The 5,198-nt window shown below is 23.9% G+C and overlaps 1 protein-coding gene across 1 annotated transcript in view; it reads right to left on the bottom strand.

The window, feature by feature from the left end:
- LOC117181014 (organic cation transporter protein-like) overlaps positions 1 to 5,198 on the bottom strand; it is a 42,463-nt gene that overhangs the window by 10,163 nt on the left and 27,102 nt on the right. The window lies entirely within an intron of this gene.

The raw sequence follows: 5,198 nt of genomic DNA, 5'->3' as shown, positions 1-5,198 counted from the left end.
TTTTAAATAAAATCCCTCTGTTTTAAAAGAAATTTAATCTTTTTTGATAAAAATGCAACTTTTTGGCAGAGAATTCAACAATTTTGTTAAAAATTCGCGTGTCTGGATAGAAAATTCAATTTATTTTGTAGAAACGCGTTTCTTGTTTTAAAAACTTATATTTTGATTTTGAAAAGACAAATGGAATATTTTTTTGTATCGAAATTGTACTATTTTATTTAATTTTTTTGTCATAAAAATGCATATGTTTTAAGAGGATTTTCATATTTTTTTGATAAAAATGCAACTATTTGGTAGATAATTCAACAATTTTGCGAAAAATTTAGCAATGTTGTTAAAAATTATATTATTTAGTAGAGATTTAACTTATCGTTTACAATTATCATTTGGGTGCAGGAAACTGAAATGGAATCTTTTTTGGATGAAAATTGAACTATTTTCTTTAAGGTTTTTAAAAATAATTTGTCCATTTTCGAAGAAATTGAATCTTCGTTCGATAAAAATGCAACTATTGGGTAAAGAATTCAACTTTTTGTTTAACTCATCCTTTTTGGTCAAACAAATTCGTCTTTTTGGATTAAAAATTAAGTTTTTTGAGTAAACTTATTTCTTGTTTAAAAATTCATATTTTGATCGTGAAAAGTGAACTGGAATCTTTTTTGGAGAAAAATTGAACTATTAATTTTTTCATTTTTAAATAAAATCCCTCTGTTTTAAAAGAAATTTAATCTTTTTTGATAAAAATGCAACTTTTTGGCAGAGAATTCAACAATTTTGTTAAAAATTCGCGTGTTTGGATAGAAAATTCAATTTATTTTGTAGAAACTCGTTTCTTGTTTTAAAAACTTATATTTTGATTTTGAAAAGACAAATGGAATATTTTTTTGGATCAAAATTGTACTATTTTATTTAATTTTTTTGTGATAAAAATGCATATGTTTTAAGAGGATTTTCATATTTTTTGGATAAAAATGCAACTATTTGGTAGATAATTCAACAATTTTGCGAAAAATTTAGCAATGTTGTTAAAAATTATATTATTTAGCATAGAATTAACTTATGGTTTACAATTCTCATTTGGGTGCAGGAAACTGAAATGGAATCTTTTTTGGATGAAAATTGAACTATTTTATTTAAGGTTTTTAAAAATAATTTGTCCATTTTCGAAGAAATTGAATCTTCATACGATAAAAATGCAACTATTGGGTAAAGAATTCAACTTTTTTTTTAACTCATCCTTTTTGGTTAAACAAATTCGTCTTTTTGGATTGAAAATTAATTTTTTCGAGTAAACTTATTTCTTGTTTAAAAATTCATATTTTGATCGTGAAAAGTCAACTGAAATCTTTTTCGCCCTAAAATTCAACTAATTTTTGAAATTTTATCTTTTTGATTCAAAAGTTTGTCTGTTTAAGTAGAAATTTCATATTTTTAAATGAAAATGCAAACATTTTGGTTGAAAAATATTAACTTTCTTAAGAAATCATTTTTTTGCTGAAGATTTATATTTTTAGTTGAAAATTCATATCTTTGGTTAAAAGTTGAACTATTTTTTGAAAATTGATCTTTTTTAATTAAAAGTCCAACCAATTTTGGTACAAATTTAAACTACATTGCTAAATTTGTTTTCATTAAAAGCTTATGTTTTTGGTTAAAAATTTAACTGTTTAGTACGTAATTGACGTCAAGTAATAACCAAAAAAATTGTTTATGAAACTTAGTTGGTTATTTGTAAAATCGTTTTCTGTTTGTTTTCATTGGACCGATGGGGCCGAAGAAAGCAAACCTTATTAAATTTTAAAATTATATTGACGGTCAAAGAAAAAGGAGATACAATTTGATTACTTGATAATGAAAAATTTATATTCCCGAAATTTCCAATTTCCAGTAGAAAATAAGACTAATGAAAATATTTATTCCAGAAATGTTAAACCCCGAATTTTTTAATTCCCGAAATAATCGCGAAAAAATTAAATTGTGGAATTTGCATAATTTTGAAGAAAGTAAAATTGATGAAATTTCAAGTTCCGAAAAACAGTTCATAAGCTTAACATATCTAACATTTTTTTACATTTTTTTTCTGTTAAAATAATCTGGCTTTGTATGCAGGGTATTTATTCGCAGATATACTAATAAATCTTTTTTTTTCATGGGAAATTTTAAATTTGACAATTTATTATTTTTAAGTATTTATAATATTAAGGGAGCTTGAAAATTAGGAAATTTAATATTTCATGAATTTTTTATTAATAATAATTTTATATTTTAACTTAAAACTTTTGTCAAATATTTATTTTCACACATCGTTAGTACAAGGAATTTTTTTGGAATACTTAAAATTATTATTTTTCTTTGAGAAAAAGTTAATATTAATTAACATTAAACTCCGCTCAATAATTCTAACTATTATTTAATATTTTATTAGATACAGCCAAGTTGACCATGTCAATTCTCTCAAGATTTTGTCTGAATATGGCAGCCAACGTGGGACTTCAATATGCAGCTGAATTGCTACCAACTCCAGTTAGAGCCCAAGGCATTGCTTTAATCCATATTTTTGGAATCTGTGCGCATTCGATAGCTCCTTACGTTACGGACTCTGTAAGTATCTGAAAAAAATAGTTGAAAAAAAAATCAACAAGAAGAATTAAATATAATTTTTTTAAATCAGGTTTAGGGGCCAACAGGGTGGGTAGCCGCAAAAACAAATTTTCATAATTTCTTGATTTTTTCTGACTAATTTTCTTTTTTCTGTCTATTAAATTCAAAGACCAAAATTCTAATCTCGTAACATTTTTAATTAAAAATTTCGTATCAGTAAAATAAACCAATTTTTAATTTAAATGCATACATTTTTAATTTATAGTGAGGGCTGCCATAGCCTAATTTGCTTAAAACCCAAAAAAGTGATCAACGTAAACAAAAAATTATGACTAAAGTTCTTTTGAAATTTAAAAGAATTAAAAAAAATTCGGCGATTTTCTGTTTTTTGGAATTTGAAATGTTGCGCTTGAAAATTTTGCAATTTTCTATTTGCTGTAATTTTTTAGTTAAAAAAAACTGTAAACAATTCAAGTTAAATTTTAATGAAGTTAAATTTGTTTCAAATTCAAAAAATTGCATTAATTTCAAATTAAATGCGATTTTAGGCAAATTTAAGTCAGTTTAGAAGAATTTATGGAATTTGAGGACAATTGGATGATGCTCATAAAAACGTATGATAAAATAAAAAATAAAATCAAGTGAAATGAAAACAATAACAAATTTGACAATTAATTAAATCCAGTAAGTTTAAAAATAGTTAAGACAATCCTGGGAAGACCTAGCAAATTTTTCTAATCTACTGAAAATACCTGGGTTTGACAATCCGTAAAATATTTCAAACCCTTTTTAATCAATTAAAAATTCTTTGGTATTTTAAAAATATTCTAAAATCCTTTAGATTTTATTTTAAATGTTTTAAATCTATTTAAAATACACTTGGATATTCAAAATTATCTAAAGTCTTTTAAAAACACTTGAAAGTTTTTAAATCTCCTCAAAATTCCTTAGAATTTGAAAAAATTAAAAACTTCTTGGCATATTTTTAATTATCCTAAAATCTTGAAAATTCTTTAAAACCTCTAGAAATACTTTTAAATATTTGAAATTCTTTGAAATCCGACAAAATATCTATATATTTGTGATCATATTTTTTTAAATCCATTACAATTTTATTAAATTTTTTAAAATTTCATGAAATATAATGGCATTTATGATATCTTAGAAAATTAATCAAAATACCTTGAAATGTTTGAAATCAATAAAAATGTCTTGGGATCTTTTAAAATTCCTTAAAACGTTTCACATTCTTTGTAATCTTTTTAAATACTTTACAATTTTTGAAGATCTTGGAAATGCATTGGGGTTTTGAAAATACCCTAAATTCTTAAAAATTTTCTAAAATACCTTCAAATTATTTAAATGAATTTAAAATTCCTTGGAATCTTTTAAAATATTAATATAATAAAATTGTTGAAAATTTAAAATAGAATTCTTTAAGATATTTGAAAATAGCTTAAAATATTTTAAAATATTTGAAATCTGACAAAATATCTTAATTCTTGCGAAGACATTCTTTAAAATCTATTAAAATATTACAAAATTCCGTGAAATTACATTAAAACTGAAGCTATTTCCTGAAATTCGGGAAAATTCATTAAAATACTTTGAAAATGTTCAAAATCCCTTAAAAGTATGGAAATTCTCGAGAAGCAAATTATTTAAATAAATTAAAATTCCTTAGAATATTCGGAAATCTCCTAAAAATTTGCAAGTCCCTTAAAACTTTTTTAAATCTCCTTAAATTTTCAAATTCTCTTGGAAATTACTTAAAATTTTTTTAAATAACTTTCAATAATTAAAATCTGTCCAAAATATACTGAAATATTTCAAATTCTGTAAAATATTGAGAAACCGTTGAAATTTTAAAAAATGACCTAAAATTTTTTTTTTAGTTTGTGATTATCTTTTCAATTATTCAAATTAATTAAAAATTCCTGGTTATCTTTGAGAATATCATAAAAGCTTTAAAATTATTTAAAATATTTAGAAATACCTTAAAATATTTTTGAATCTTTAAAATCAACGAAATCTCTCAGTTCGTGCGATTAAATTCCTTAATATCCATTCAAAAAAATTTAAATTAATAATTATATGAAATTTTACATTTCTATTATCTCGAAAAATTGATTCAAATACTTTAAAATATTTTAAATTCTCTGAAATCTTATAAAATAGATAAATCCTATAAAATCGTTTAATGTCTTGTGAAATTCTAGGAAGATTTTTAAAACCCCATAATTTTTTTTTAATTCCTTAAAATCATTCAAGCCTTTGGAAAGTCCTTGAAAAATTGTGTATGTCTTATAAATTTTTTGGAATCTTTTACAATAACCTCAAAGAGTCGAATCCTTTAAAATCTTTTTATTTTCAAAAGTGACTGAAGTGACTTTATTTTAAAAAAGTGATTAAAAAGTAATTTGGGATAAAGGTAATTGATACCTGCTTAAGAATACCCTCACCATTGCTACCCCGGGCAGATGACAATTCCGCCCCAGCTACCTGTGTACCGTTCCCCCACTACGCGGCGTCTACTGACCCTGTCGAGCTGCTGCCAGTGAGCTTGGTCAGCGGGGAGCATTTGTTCCTAATGAGGC

Source organism: Belonocnema kinseyi, chromosome 10, assembly GCF_010883055.1.
Source record: "Belonocnema kinseyi isolate 2016_QV_RU_SX_M_011 chromosome 10, B_treatae_v1, whole genome shotgun sequence".
Lineage (NCBI taxonomy): Eukaryota > Metazoa > Arthropoda > Insecta > Hymenoptera > Cynipidae > Belonocnema > Belonocnema kinseyi.
This window is presented reverse-complemented; position numbering and strand designations above follow the sequence as displayed.